The sequence below is a fragment of the Carcharhinus amblyrhynchos genome, chromosome 23, assembly GCF_965287045.1.
Source record: "Carcharhinus amblyrhynchos chromosome 23, sCarAmb.v2.hapA, whole genome shotgun sequence".
Lineage (NCBI taxonomy): Eukaryota > Metazoa > Chordata > Chondrichthyes > Carcharhiniformes > Carcharhinidae > Carcharhinus > Carcharhinus amblyrhynchos.
The window spans coordinates 14,759,736-14,774,465 of NC_137346.1; the positions used below are offsets into that span (position 1 = coordinate 14,759,736).

The 14,730-nt window shown below is 45.1% G+C and overlaps 1 long non-coding RNA gene across 1 annotated transcript in view; it reads right to left on the bottom strand.

Moving 5' to 3' along the window:
• Nucleotides 1-887: 887 nt before the first annotated feature.
• LOC145357446 (uncharacterized) overlaps nt 888-14,730 on the bottom strand; it is a 39,038-nt gene continuing 25,195 nt past the window's right edge. Inside the window, exons 2-3 of the long non-coding RNA XR_013889292.1 lie at nt 2,114-2,270; nt 888-1,061 (exon numbers count right to left, since the gene is read on the bottom strand). This is a non-coding gene — a long non-coding RNA (uncharacterized LOC145357446). The remainder of the gene's footprint in view (nt 1,062-2,113; nt 2,271-14,730) is intronic.

Genomic DNA, 14,730 nt, shown 5'->3' on the forward strand with positions numbered 1-14,730 from the left:
ACAATAATTTTCGCTGTATGCTAATACATGTGACAATAATAAATTGAATCATCTGGACTAATACTGATTTCCCTTTGACTCCTCACTAAAACTTCTGCTTCTCAGAACTTCAGGTATATTATTCATGTCTTCCTTTGTGAAGAGAGCAGTAAAGTATAAACTTAATTCGTCAGCATTTCTTTGTTGCCTGCTATGAATTTCCCTGTTTCTGACTGTAAGGGACCTATGTTTGTTTTTGCTTTGAGGTTGGAGTGTTTACTGTTGGAGTGTTTACTGCAGTGAACACATAGACTAAACGTATCTCTGAAGAATGCTGTGTCCGTAGATGTACATTTATAAATGGGGTGTTAAGTCTAATGACTTAATTCAGAATTTATTTTGTTTGCAGATGTTGCAATTCCAGATGTGATTTCCTGACTGGGTGAAAATCTGGGGGGGAGTGGCACAGCGGTTAGCACCGCTGCCTCACAGCGCCAGGGACCTGGGTTCGATTCCAACCTCGGGTGACTCTCTGTGTGGAGTTTGCACATCCTCCCCGTGTCTGCGTGGGTTTCCTCCGGATGCTCCAGTTTCCTCCCACACTCCAAGGATGTGTGGGTTAGGTGGATTGGGCATGCTAAGTTGCCCCTTCGTGTCATTAGCAGGGTAAATAGGTGGAGTTGAGTGGATAGGGCCAGGGTGGAATTGTTATCGGCGCAGGCTCGATGGGCCGAATAGCTTCCTTCTGCACTGTTGGGATTCTATAAAAATTTACTCAGTTCTTAAAGAAAAGTCATTCTGAGTCAGGCGCTGATGAACATTGTTGTGGCTTTGTTGACTAAGTATTACTCTGCATTTAACAGGACTGTATCTGGGAATGTGGTACTTTGTAAGATACTCACTTGGCACAAAACTCCTTTAATGCTGTCAGATTTGTATCGTTACAAAAGACAAATCTGTGGCTCGGTCCAGGGGGAGTGCAGACTTGGGTGTGATGTGCGTGCCTGCACCGTTGCAATTTAGTTTGGATGATATTTGTTATTTCTCTTTTTAATTCCGTCCCTCTTCACATCTCCAAAGGGCTGAAGTAAAAAAGGAAAAAAACAGCTGGCAAAAGATCAAATTGCTCATACCTTAAAATTGTTGGTATAAAATTCAACCACTGTTCCGAGTCCTGTCTGTTCTCCCCTTCTGCTGTTTAAAGATACCTTTAAAATTGTAAAGCACCTATTTGTGGAACGAGTTGGCAGTGATGGGGGTGCAGGGGAGGGAGGGGCATTGGGTTTTTAAGTTTAAGTTTATTTATTAATGTCACAAGTAGGCTTACATTAACACTGCAATGAAGTTACTGTGAAAATACCCTCGTCGCCACACCTGGGCGCCTTTTGGGTACACTGAGGGAGAATTTTGTTTTTAGCATGGCCAATCAGCACGTCTTTCGGACTGAGGGAGGAAACTGGAGCCACCCGAAGGAAACACATGCAGACACAGGGAGTACATACAGACTCCACACAGACAGGGACCCAAGCCGGGAATAGGAACCAGGTCCCTGGCACAGCGAGGCAGCAGTACTAACCACTGTGCCCCCGTGCTGCTTTTCCTGGGGACCAGTGACATAAAATACCACAACCACCATGCATGGTGGTTGTGGTATTTTATGTCACTGGTCGATATGTTAGTTCGCCAGCTTCACCCGACCTTCTGACCATTAGTTGGTCCAACAGGAGAAAATACTTTCCAAACAGTGTAGGGTTCTGGCCCTATTTTGAACCTGACTCTGGGGCCCAGAAGTCCATGAGTAAAATTCCGACCTGTAGTTTTGTAACCTTTGGGGGGACCCGACCGTGAATTTGATGCAGATAAATTCCCCGCGTGTTGGTTCGAAGAAATCTCTCCCACCCCCACCTCCTGGATGGTGCGGGATTAAGAAGTAATGTGACAGTTAGGGTTTGAGTTTGATTCGTAGAATTGAAATGGCACAGAAGGAGGCCATTCAGCCCACTGTGTCTGTACTAGCTCTCTGAATGATCATTGTTATTTAGTGCCATTCTCCTGCCTTTTCCCCAAGACCCTGCGCATTGTTTCCATTCAAATAATCATCAAACATCCTTTTGAATGCCTCGGTTGAACCTGCCTCCACCACAATTCCAGGCAGAACATTCCAGACTCCAACCAGCTGGCTGCTCTGTGGAAAAGGCTCCTCTCACATCTCATTTGCCCCTTTTGAAAATCACTTTAAATCTGTTCCCTCTCCTTCTTGATCCTTTTAAGAGAGGTAAGAGATTCTCCCTCTGTAGTCACAGAAAGGGAGCATAGTTCAGCATTTATGATATGTTTTCTATGGGTGGCATGGTGGCACAGCAGTTAGCACTGCTGCCTCACAATGCCAGGGACCTGGGTTCGATTCTGGCCTCGGGTCACTGTCTGTGTGGGGTTTGTACGTTCTCCCAGTGTCTGAGTGGGTTTTCTCCGGGTGCTCCAAAGATGTGTGGGTTAGGTTGATTGGCCATGCTAAATTGACCCTTAGTGTCAGGGGATTAGCAGGGTAAATGCATGAGACTATGGAGATAAGGCCTGGGTAGATTGTTGTCAGTACAGGCTCGATGGGCCAAATGGTCTCTTTCTGCACTGTAGGAATTGAATTCTATTCTATGCTATTCTGTTTGAGTGTGTGTGGGACTGCTTGATGCCATAACTGGGCACTCAAAATGGAGAGTGTTCTGTTCTTCACCACTAACCTTGCTCAGCTCATTAACTCTCAAACTAAAACAACAAAGTTTAGCATCCTTTCATCCTCTGGATTCGCTTATCTAGGTAATCCCAACTAAAGTTTATTTATTAGTGTCACAAGTAGGCTTCCATTAACACTGCAATGAAGTTACTGTGAAAATCTCCTAATCACCACACTCTGGTGCCTGTTCGGGTACACTGAGGGAGAATTTAGCATGGCCAATGCACCTAACCAGCACGTCTTTTTGGACTATGGGAAGAAACCAGAGTACCTGAAGGAAACCCACACAGACATGGGGTGAACAACAAACTCCACACGACAGTGGCCCAAGCCGGGAATCGAACCCAGGTCCCTGGCGCCGTGGGGCAGCAGTGCTAAGCGCTGTGCCACCGTGCTGCCCAAGTGACTCAACTTGTGACTGTCACATGACATTCTTTGCGTGCAGTTTAGTGTAAGATCAATCTCCGCAGGGAAACAGCCTGACAACACACATCCAGACATGAACAACCACCATTTGAGGGGTGGAGCGCAGTGAATAAGCCTTTAGCAATGAGTCAATTGTACAAGAAGAGAAAGGGGTCGGCGGGTGGGGGGGGGCGAGAGGAAAAAGCAGCACAAATTTTACAAAAAATCCTCAGAAAGAAATCAATTGAAACCAGATTAGTTGATTGGCAATGAGGGTCCGAGACCAGAAATGCCTTTAATTGACCTCAGAAACATGTCTTATCTAATCAGCGAAACAGAGTAGAGTGAAGGCAATAAATTGTGTTCATTTTTGCTTATTTTACCAGCTTTGAAATCGTCCTTGTGTGAGGTCTTATTTGTGATTGCACAATGTTTCTCAACAGGGTTAATGGAAAACTGGAATGATATGGAGTTGTGAAGGCTGCGCATTGTATTGCAGCAGTCAGGGGTGTGCAGTGCCCCACCAAGCAGCCGACATGGCATCAAATAACACCAGCACATTTGTTAACAAAGTGATATAGAACTTGGGAATGCACTAGCTCAGAGCTCAGATGAAGGCATAAACTTGCATTTATTTATCACCTGCTCCATCCCAAAGCGCTTTACTTGGATTGCCTGGATTCACAGTCACAGCTGCCCATGGTGATTGACACACAGCAAGATCCCACAATCGTCACTGATGTGAATGGCAAACTGAGAAGCAATTTTGTTGGTATTGTCTTGGAGATCAGGGGAGCACAATCTTCCTGCCCCTTCATGCCACATTCCTGCTGCAGCGAAGAGGAGAATTTGGCGATAAGCCTAATCTCTGCTCACTGCAGCGGGATGGGAAAATTCCAACAGTGTGAACGATTAGAAAATTCCAGCTCGGGAGATTTTCTAGTTCTTCCTTTTAATAATTAGATCCTTACCATCTACCTCAACAGGCAGGTAAGGCCCCCATTTAACCTTGGATTTTAGCTGGGTTGTGGAGACTCAGGGGACCTTTAGAAATGACTCTTAGGTCATGCATCCGACAGATCACAATTTCACTGGTGGTGGAGAGGGAGGTGGTAGTTGAAAGGAGATGTGACTCAAACCGTGTTTGTGTTAGAAATTGTTGTAAATGCACATAAGGGGAAATAAGGTATATAGAACTGTAAGTTGTCAAGTTATTTAAATAGCCTGTCCCTTAAATCTGACAAAAAAAGACTGCTTATGTGAGTTTAGAAAAAATTCTGCTTGCAGTTTCAATAGTTGTTTGTTGACATGAATCTGAGTGTCATCATTACAGTATCATTACAGCCTGATTGATATCCCTAATCAATCATTATTACAGAGGAGGGTTGGAAGTTAATAGTTTGACTGGCAGCTGCAAGAGGCTATTCAAGGATCAGTGTCTTTAATGATGTTTGTTTTAATAAGGGATTACATATGTGAGGGGAATAAATATATTGAATGGGCTTTAATGAATGAGTGTATTTTTATATAGTGAAGTCAGAAATAGATATTTGAAGAAATTATTTGATCTCAAACAAGTCTTTCGATTGTGGATGCTGGATGAGTTGGCATGGAGGGTGCTTTGCAAAGGGTGGTGGATGGGGAACATGTATTGGCACTACATTGGTGTAGGATATATAAGGGACCATGGGGTGGAAAGCATGGATTGGCATGAGTTGACCTATATAGGCCTTGGGCGTGGGTGGTGGGGTGCTGGATGTGAGGCCCAGAGGGACTAAAATTTAACAAAACAGTTGGTGTGAAGTGCCAGAGAACTGAGGCTGGCCTTTTGAACAGCCTGCATGTGCCAGCCCCTGGGTGGATAAGCGTGGCCTCATCATTTTGTTGCTCATCTGCTTATTTTCTTGTATCAAATTTTAGTATTTAATCCATTGTCTGGAAGTATGAAATTGGACTTTGAATAGATGGACTGTGTAAAACAGAGACTTAATTGGCAGCAAATGCCAGGCATTAGTGTACATTATTGTATGTTCCACATTCTGACCCCATTGAATGGAGACAGCAAGAGTGCAAACTCATCACGGACAATGACACCCCTGGGGTTTGTGAACTTCCTGACCTATCAATGAAACATCGACAGTATTTAACAGCTGAATATGAACCATTCAAAGGTTAATTGCTTGGGCAAAAGACCTTGATTTTTAAGATAGCTTACCAGGCGAACTTATCGAGTTTTATTTGGAAAATGCAATTATGTTTGAATTACTGGCAATTGGAGAGAGATCACATGACCAGCACACAAGTCCTTTATGTAAATTAGGCATGTGTTTTTGATGAGCAGAACTGGATAGCAGCTAAGCTATATGGAGCTCCTACTCTCCCACTCTCTACTCGACTCACGATTTTCCACCCAGGTTCGATTCCCGGTTTGGGTCACTGTCTGTGTGGAGTCTGCACGTTCTCCCCATGTCTGCGTGGGTTTCCTCCGGTACTCTGGTTCCCTCCCACAGTGCTGGTTAGGTGCATTGGCCACGCTAAATTCTCCCTCTGTGTACCTGAACAGGCGCCGGAGTGTGGCGACTAGGGGATTTTCACAGTAACTTCATTGCAGTGTTAATGCAAGCCTACTTCTGACGCTAATAAATACATAAACAATTTGACTTTGTCTCCGTCCTGTAGTAGACGGAGATTTTAAGGGAAGATCTCAACTCCACAAGAGTGTCTGCAGGAGAACAACCAAGTCTGGCTTTCAAATCTTAGACGCAAGACTATTGAATTCAGCTTGAAGCCAGCTGAAACTCCAAGACACAAACCGCAAATTTCTTTCATTTCTGATGGACTTTAATTTGATCATTCTACTCTACCCTTCTCTAATCTGCATGCGTGAACTTTGGGTGTGTTTGTGGAAGTCAGAGTGTATTTTATTGTTCTGTCCGATTTGGTTTGAGTATGATGGGAGGCCGTGGCGTAGTGGCATTATCGCTGGGCTTGTGATCTGGAGACCCAGGGTGATGCTCTGGGGACCCGGATTCGAATCCCACCATGGCAGATGGTGACATTTGAATTCAAGTAAAATCTGGATTAAAAGTCTACTGATGATCACAAAACCATTGTCAATTGTCATATTAAAAAAACGCCACCATGTCCTTTAGGGAAGGAAATCTGCCATCCTTACCCAGTCTGGCCTCTTGCGACTCCAGAGCCACAGCAATGTGGTTGACTCTTAAAGGCTCTCGGGGATGGTCAATGAGTGCTGGACCAGCCAGCGATGCTCACATCCCATGAATGAATTTAAAAAACCCTAACTTCCTACTTTGTTAAACTCAAGAAAACATGTTTGGCAGGTTATTTCACCATCACAGAGTGTGAAGAGGTTGGTGAACTGGCGAGTGTAACCTCTCACAAGCAAGCAACGCTGCTATGGTCAACAGAGGAGGGTGAAAAGAGGGGAGGTGTTTGAGTCCCTCCTCACCTGACTGTAACAAGCTACAGAACCACCTTCTGCAGTAACGTCTTGGCAGTTTAGAATGCCTCAAGAGGCTTTTTAAAATCCTCAAATGCCTTTAGCAATGATTATTTTATCACTGGCCAGTCTAAGCCTTCCACAGGCAGGTCTTGTTACCAGCTAGTTGTCAATACGGCTTAACAAGTTCAGTGATGCTGTTGAGACCACTCTGCCATGTAACTGGGGTGCTCCCAACTGGCTCTGAGACTGGGCTATTCTGTGGTCAAAACTGCCGTAAGCTTATCACTCTTCAACTGAATAATGAGACTTTAGAGTTCTGCTTACTTCACGGCAAACCCAGCACGATAGTGCCTCGATTCTTGCCACTGAGATCTCGCACAAACAGCAGCAGTATCACAGAAACCCTACAGCGAAGGAAGAGGCCATTTGGCCCATTGAGTCTGCACCGACCACTATCCCACCCAGCCCTCACTGCCTTATCCCTACATATTTACCCATTAATCCCTCTAACCTATGCATCTCAGCACGCTAATGGGCAATTTTTAGCATGGCCAATCAACCTAACTCGCGCATCTTTGGACCGTAGGAGGAAATGGGAGCAAACCCACGCAGACACAAGGAGAATGTGCAAACTCCACACAGACAGTGACCCAAGCTGGGAATCGAACCCAGGTCCCTGGAGCTGTGAAGCAGCAGTGCTAACCACTGTGCTACCGTGCCGCAGTAGCTCAGCAGTTAACTCTATATGAAATGAGCTTTAGACTGATGCATAGAATAACATGGGATATACAGCACATAAACAGGCCATTTGGTGAAACCAGTCATTGCTAGTGTTTGTGCTCCATTCAAGCCTCCTTCCATCTTTCCCCATCTCAATCTAACCCTCCCTTCCCTTCTCCTTGTCCCCTTATATGCATCTCCCACTCTCCGTGGTTGTGGGCTGTGCTTTCTCACCACTCGTGGCATGGTGGCACAGTTGTTAGCATTGCCGCCTCACAGACATATTATAGTATCATTAGCGGGCTTGATGTTGCCCAGCTGGCGTGATGTCACGCTGGTGCAAATCATGACTGGTATTCAAAAATGAAGACTTGTCTTGATAATCGCGCCGAGGGCACACAGGTATGTATAACCCTCGGGCAGTGAAGGAAATGCCTGGGCCTTGGCAGTGTCAACCTGGGCAGCCCCACTGTGGGGTGCTCCCCCCTATGTGCGGCAGTGGTAGTACACCCTGATGACCATTGGGTGGGGAGGGGGTTGCAATCTGGAGTGAAAATCTAGCTGTGCATTTGGAGTGACACACTCTGGTTTTCTGTCTCAACCTGACACTCTGCCAAATTTTGGTGAAAATTCCTCCCATTGATATCACAGAATCCCTACAGTGCAGAAGAAGGCCATTCAGCCCATTGAGTTTACATCAACCACAATTCCATCCAGGCTCTATCCCCATAACCCCACATATTTACCCTGCCAATCTCCTCACACTAGAGTCAATTTAGCATGCCCAATACCCCTAACCAGCACATCTTTGGACTCTGGGAGAAAACCAGAGCACTTGGAGGAAACCCACGCAGACACGGGGAGAATGTGCAAACTCCAGACAGACAGTGAGCCGAGGCTGGAATTGAACCCGGGTCCTTGGCACTGTGAGGCAGCAGAGCTAACCATTGTACCACTGTGCCATGCATGGGTTTCCTCCGGGTGCTCTGGTTTCCTCCCACAGTCCAAAGATGTACCAGTTAGGGTGGATTGGCCATGCTAAATTGCCCCTTAGTGTTGGGGGGACTAGCAGGGTAAATGGGGTTACGGAGATAGGGCTGGGATGGGATTGTTGTTGGTACAGGCTCCATAGGCTGAATGACCTCCTTCTACACCGTAGGGAGTCATTAGAACGCAAGAAGTAGGAGCAGGAATAGGCCATCTAGCCCTTCGAGCCTGCCCCGCCATTCAATAAGATCATGGCTGATCTGAAGTGGCTCAGTTCCACTTTCCCGCTTTCTCCCCATAACCCTTAATTCCCCTGTCTATCAGAAACCGATCTACCCGTGACTTAAATATATTCAGCGAGGTAGCCTCCACCACTTCAATGGGCAGAGAATTCCAGAGATTCACCACCCTTGAGTGAAGAAGTCGCTCCTCAACTCCGTTCTAAACTGCCCCCCGCCCTTATATTGAGGCTGTGTCCTCTAGTCCTGCTATCCTTTCTAAGTGGGAAGAATCTCTCTACCTCTACCCTATCCATCCCCTTCATTATCTTATACGTGTCTATAAGATCCCCCCTCATCCTTCTAAACTCCAACGAGTACAGACCTGGTCTACTTAGTCTCTCTTCATAGGCCAACCCCCTCATCTCCGGTATCAGCCTAGTGAACCTCCACTGCACTCCCTCCAAGGCCAATGATACAATGAGTCTAAGATACGTATAATTTGTTTTTATTTTGATGCATATCAAAGTGAGGGATGTGACATCCAGTGTTAGTAATAAGCATTCAGACGACAGCTAGATGCAGAGCAATAACAGATTTAATTAATATGGAGCTTTTCACAATGTCCCACTTTACAGCCAACAAAGTATTTCTGAAGTGTAGTGATTGCTGTAATTTAGGAAATGTGTCAGTCAGTTTACATTCAGCCAATCCCAATAAACAGCAATGTGATAATGACCAGATAATTGGATTGAGGAATGAATATTGGTCAGGACTCCAATAACTCTGCCGTTCCTCATTGAAATGGTGCCATGAGGATGTTTTAAATCCACCCGAACAGGCAGATGGGGCTGCAGTTTAATTCCCCATCTAAAAAATGGTACCTTCAGCAGTGTAGCACTCCCTCAGTACTGCATTGCAATGCTTCTGGCGCTTAGCCTTGGACTGGAGATTGAAGTCAGGATGTGGAGATGCCAGCGTTGGACAGGGGTAAACACAATAAGAAGTCTCACAACACCAGGTTAAAATCCGACAAGTTTATTTGATTGTAAACCCACAAGTTTTTGGAAACGCTGTTCTGAAAAACTTCCGAAACAGCGTTTCCAAAAGCTTGTGGGTTTATTATCAAATAAACTTGTTGGACTTCAACCCGGTGTTGTGAGACTTCTTCCTGGAGATTGAACCCAGGACCTGGTGACTCAGAGACAAGTGTTGCCAATTGAATGAACTGTCAACAGCATGGTGGCACAACGGTTAGTAGTGCTGTGTCTCAGTGCCAGGGACCCAGGTTCAATTCTAGCCTCGGGTCACTGTGTGTGGAGTTTGCATGATCCCCCCATGTCTGTGCATTTCCTCCGGGTGCTCCAGTTTTCTCCCACACTCCAAAGATGTGCAGGTTAGGTGAATTGGCCATGCTAAATTGTCCCTTAGTATCCAAAGAGGTGTAGGTTAGGGGGATTAGCCATGGTAAATGCACAGGGTTACAGGGATAAGGGTTGGGCCTGGGTAAGAAATCCTTTTGGAGAATTGGTGCATATTTGGTGAGCCAGGGATTCTATTTTAACCACAACTGAAATGTTTTGTATTCAGAAAGGTCTCCTTCCCCTCGTGCACTTGCAGCAATCCCCGTATTTGCCTGTAGCTGTTAATGTGCTTTCTCTAAGTGAGGCAGACTATTAGTGCTGAATTATATTAATTTATATTCTCAGGCTGTGCTTGTTAAGAGCTGAGTTGACACCGATGCAAAGTTATTTCACCTAGGAACACTCTAGGTAGAATTTTTCTTTTAGAAAGCTGGGCTGAATCCAGATCATGAGTTTTATATAAATATCTGAAATGGGTAAAAAGGTTGGCAAAGTGGCACAATGATTAGCACTGCTGCCTCATGGTGCCAGGGACCCGGGTTCAATTCCTGGCTGGGGTCAGTGTGCGGAGTCTGCACATTCTCCCCATGTCTGCGCGGGTTTCCTCCAGGTGCTCCGTTTTGCTCCCACAGTCCGAAAGACATGCTGGTTAGATGCATTGGCCATGCTAAATTCTCCCTTGGTGTATCCAATCAGGCGCCAGAGTGTGGCGACTAGGGGATTCTCACAGTTCCTTCATTGCAGTGTTAATGTAAGCCAACTTGTGACACTAATAAATAAACTTTAAATTAAGTTTGCAAGCCGTGCCCAGCATACCTTCTAATTCGATCTTTTGCTCTCATTCTATGCTTCTCAGACTTCATCCTAACTCTTTTAAGCTCTTAACAATGCTCTCACTACGTTCTGTAGTCTCTCGTTTCCTTCTTTGTCTGTATAGCGTGCAAGAAACAATACTTTTCGAACTGTATACTAATACATGTGACAATACTAAATCACGTCAAATCAAAGACTTGTTTTGGAAGGTCTGATTATGTGAGACCTGATTAGGTTTGATTGTGGTGTCTCCTTTGAGAATTTCCAGGTTGCTACATGAGGAATGACCACAGGTGAGGTATCAGATGGCTCCTCGCGTTAGTGAATCAGTGGCCAAGCAACAGCTCAGGACAGAAGGAAAGACACATGGGGAAAATAAAACAACGATATGGCCTGGTAGGTCACAGGGTAAAGCATATGATTCTGCCTTTGAGAAATTTCCTACATTAGCCATCTTAAAAGGTGGCACTGGTCCTCCCTATAGTTAAGAAAGCCCATAACGCCTCTACTTTCTCAGTAGGCTGAGGAAATTTGGCAGGTCCGCCATGACTCTCATCAACTTTTACAGATGCACCATAGAAAATGTCTTTTCCAGAGGTATCACAACTTGGTACGGCTCCTGCTCTGTCCAAGATTGCAAAAAACTGCAAAAGATTGTGAACAAAGCTCAGTCCATCACTCAGACTAGCCCCCCATCCATTGATTTTATCTACGCTTTCTGCTGCCTTGGAAAAGCAGCCAGCAAAATCAAGGACCCCACACACCCCGGACATTCTCTCATCCACCTCCTTCCCTCGGGAAAAAGATACAAAAGTCTGAAAACACGTACCAACCGACTCAAGAACAGCTTCTTCCCTGCCGCTATCATACTTCTGAATGGACCTACCTCAAATTAAGTTGGTCTTAATCAACACCCTAGCTATAACTGTAACATTACATTCTGCACTCTCTCGTTTCCTTCTCTATCAATGGTATGCTTTGTCTGTAAAGTGCACAAGGAACAGTACTTTTCACTGTATACTAATACATGCGACAATAATTAATGAAATCAAATCAAACATACTCTCTTCCATCTTCTTCCAACGAGAAAAACTTACAAAAGTCTAAAACATGTACCAACTGACTCAAGATCAGCTTCTTCCCTGCTGCCATCATACCTTTGAATGGATCTGCCTTATATTAAGTTGATCTACACCCTAGCTGTGATTGTAACATGACATTCCGCACCCCCTCCTTTCCTTCTTTATGAATGGTATGCTCTGTCTGTATAGCGCACAAGAAACAATACTTTTCACTGTATATTAATGCATGTGACAATAATAATTCATATCAAATCACTGTGTAGTAGCCTGGTGCTTGCTTGGTGAACGGTGAACCTTTGGGAGAGGAGAGAAAGAAAGGAAAATGTATTCTAAAGGAGAAGAAGATGCCTCTGGGTTAGTGCAGCCCAGAGAGCAGCTGTATGGACAAGGGAAGCAGAAATGGGCAATTACAAATGATTAATATTGAGCTTACATGAGGTAATGAGTAGATGTTGCTGTTATTTGTTAACCAGGTGATTACACCTTTAAACTTTTTTTATTGATTCTACACTGGCAAGGTCTTAAAATCTTTGTGACTGACATGTGACAAGTTTAGAAGAAAGTCTCTGCCTTGGGCTTCACTCCATCTCACAGCCGCTGGACGCTGTAGGTTCTGGATTCATAAGAGGTAAGGTACATGATTCGAGATTTGTGTGACCAAACCAGAGGAATGTAGAAAATCTAGCTCACTTTTGCAATGTTTAAATGATATTTGAAAGCTTAGATGGTTTGCAGATAAAAATATATAGATACACGGTTTCCAATGTGTGGTATTAGCCAATCTTATGTTTTGTGAAACTGGTTGTCAGGGGCTGTGGAACGCGACAGGTCAGGGTGACTAATGTTTGGTTATCAGGTTCAGTGGAATGAGTTGAGGCTCTGGAGGGTCAGGGAGACATTTTATCTTCTCAGAATTTTTCCTTTGTGGTGAGTCATCTTCCTCGGCCGAGGGAACGAGTTGGGTTGGGTGGAAGATGTGATGGTGCCCGTGACCAGAATGGACAGAATGGCCTCTTGTGGGCACGTGTTTTCGTACTTTGTGTAAAGGTAGCAGAAGTTCTCCTTGCTGCAGCTCTTCTGGTGGTTTTCCGCACCTCAGGCTGAATTTTCCTGCCCCACTCGTCCGCCATGGGATGGGGTGGGGGGGGACGTGGACCATGTAAAGGTCCATTGACCTCAAGTGAAAATTTCCAGCCTTGGGGCGAGCGCGGCCAAAAAATCCCACCCCATGAGTTGTCATCAACATCCTGGGTGTTACCATTGACCAGAAATTAAACTGGACAAACCATATAAATACTACGGCCACAAGAACAGGTCAGAGGCTAGGTATACTGCGGTGAGTAACTCAGCTCCTGACTCCCCCAAAGCCTATCCATCATCTACAAGGCACAAGCCAGGAGTGTGATGGAATACTCTCCATTTGCCTGGATGGGTGCATCTCTAACAACTCAAGAAGCTTGACACCATCCGGGATAAAGCAGCCTGCTTGATTTCTACTCATTCCAAAAACATTCAGTTCCTCCCCCATCGATGAACAGTGGCAGCCGTGTGTACCATTTACAAGATACATTGCAGTAACTCACCAAAGCTCCTTAGGCAACACCTTCCAAAGCCATGACCACTGCCACCTAGAAGGATAACAGCAGCAGATACATGGGAACATCATGACCTGGAGGTTCCCCTCCGAGGCACTAGCCATCCTGATTTGGAGATATATCACCATTCCTTCACTGTAGCTGGTTCAAACTCCCCCCTAAACGGAACTGTGTGTGTATCTATACCTCAGGGGCTGCAACAGTTCAAGAAGGCAGCTCACCACCACCTTCTCAAGGGCAACTAGTTTTGGTGGCCTAGCCAGCAACGCCCACACCCCGTAAATGAACAAAGAAAAATTCCATGGCTGGTTGAAAGTAAAATTATGGGTAAATCAAATCTAATCTGTTTCTCAAAGGGGATGAAAGGGAAGCTTGTTAAACTTAAGTAGGTGTTAGATAGGTGTTTGTGAAGGGAAAATAGTGAACTTTCAATATTCACTGTAAAAAGGAAGAAGGACAAAACAGTTAGGAAAAATCAAACTGCTGAACAAGACTGTTGTAGGACTCTTGAATCCTCTCTCACCACCACTTTGTTGAAGGTTCTGCACTTCTTTCTAATTCTTAACTTTGTACCAAAGTCTATTTAACAAGAAAGGAATGTCTTCACCCCAGGAGTCCACCTGTAAAATCTGAAACCCAAGGAGGGGGGCTCAGTGACACAGTGGTTAACACTGCTGCCTCACAGCACCAGGGATTTGGGTTTGATTTTGGCCTTGGGCGACTGTGTGGAGTTTGCACATTCTGTCCGTGTCTGCATGGGTTTCCTCTGGGTGCTCCGGTTTCCTCCCACAGTCCAAAGTGTGCAGATTAGGTGGGTTGGCCATAATAATGTTGTCTCTTTGTGTCCCAAGATGTGTAAATTAGGAGGATCAGTGGGGTAAATATGTGGCATATGGGAATAGGACAGTGGGGGTGGCCTGAGGAAGATGCTCTGTCGGTGAGTCAGTGCAGACTCGATGGGCCGAATGAGCACTGTAAAGATTCTATGATGGTTGAGTTTGTTTTCCTTCTGCCACTGGGGTGTGGATCAGTGCAAGCTGCCGACTAAACTTCAGTTCAAAATCCTGACTGGGGAGGAATCCAATCAGATATAAAATGCAGCATCCAATCGAATGATGGAATCTCATTACTCTCCACTGGATTGGTTATGTAGCCATTCAGGCCTTGATTGGATGATCAGATCTGGATAATCGCACAGGGTGAATCATCCCAGCAAATATATTTCCAGACAGCTTTTCAAAGATTTTTATTGCAGCATTTCTATCAATGCTTAGACTGTTATATTACAGCATGGTGTACATTTTGTCCACAAGCTAGTTGTAGGAGCATAACCTATTGAAATGGATATGTTGACAATTGTGATTTCTTCA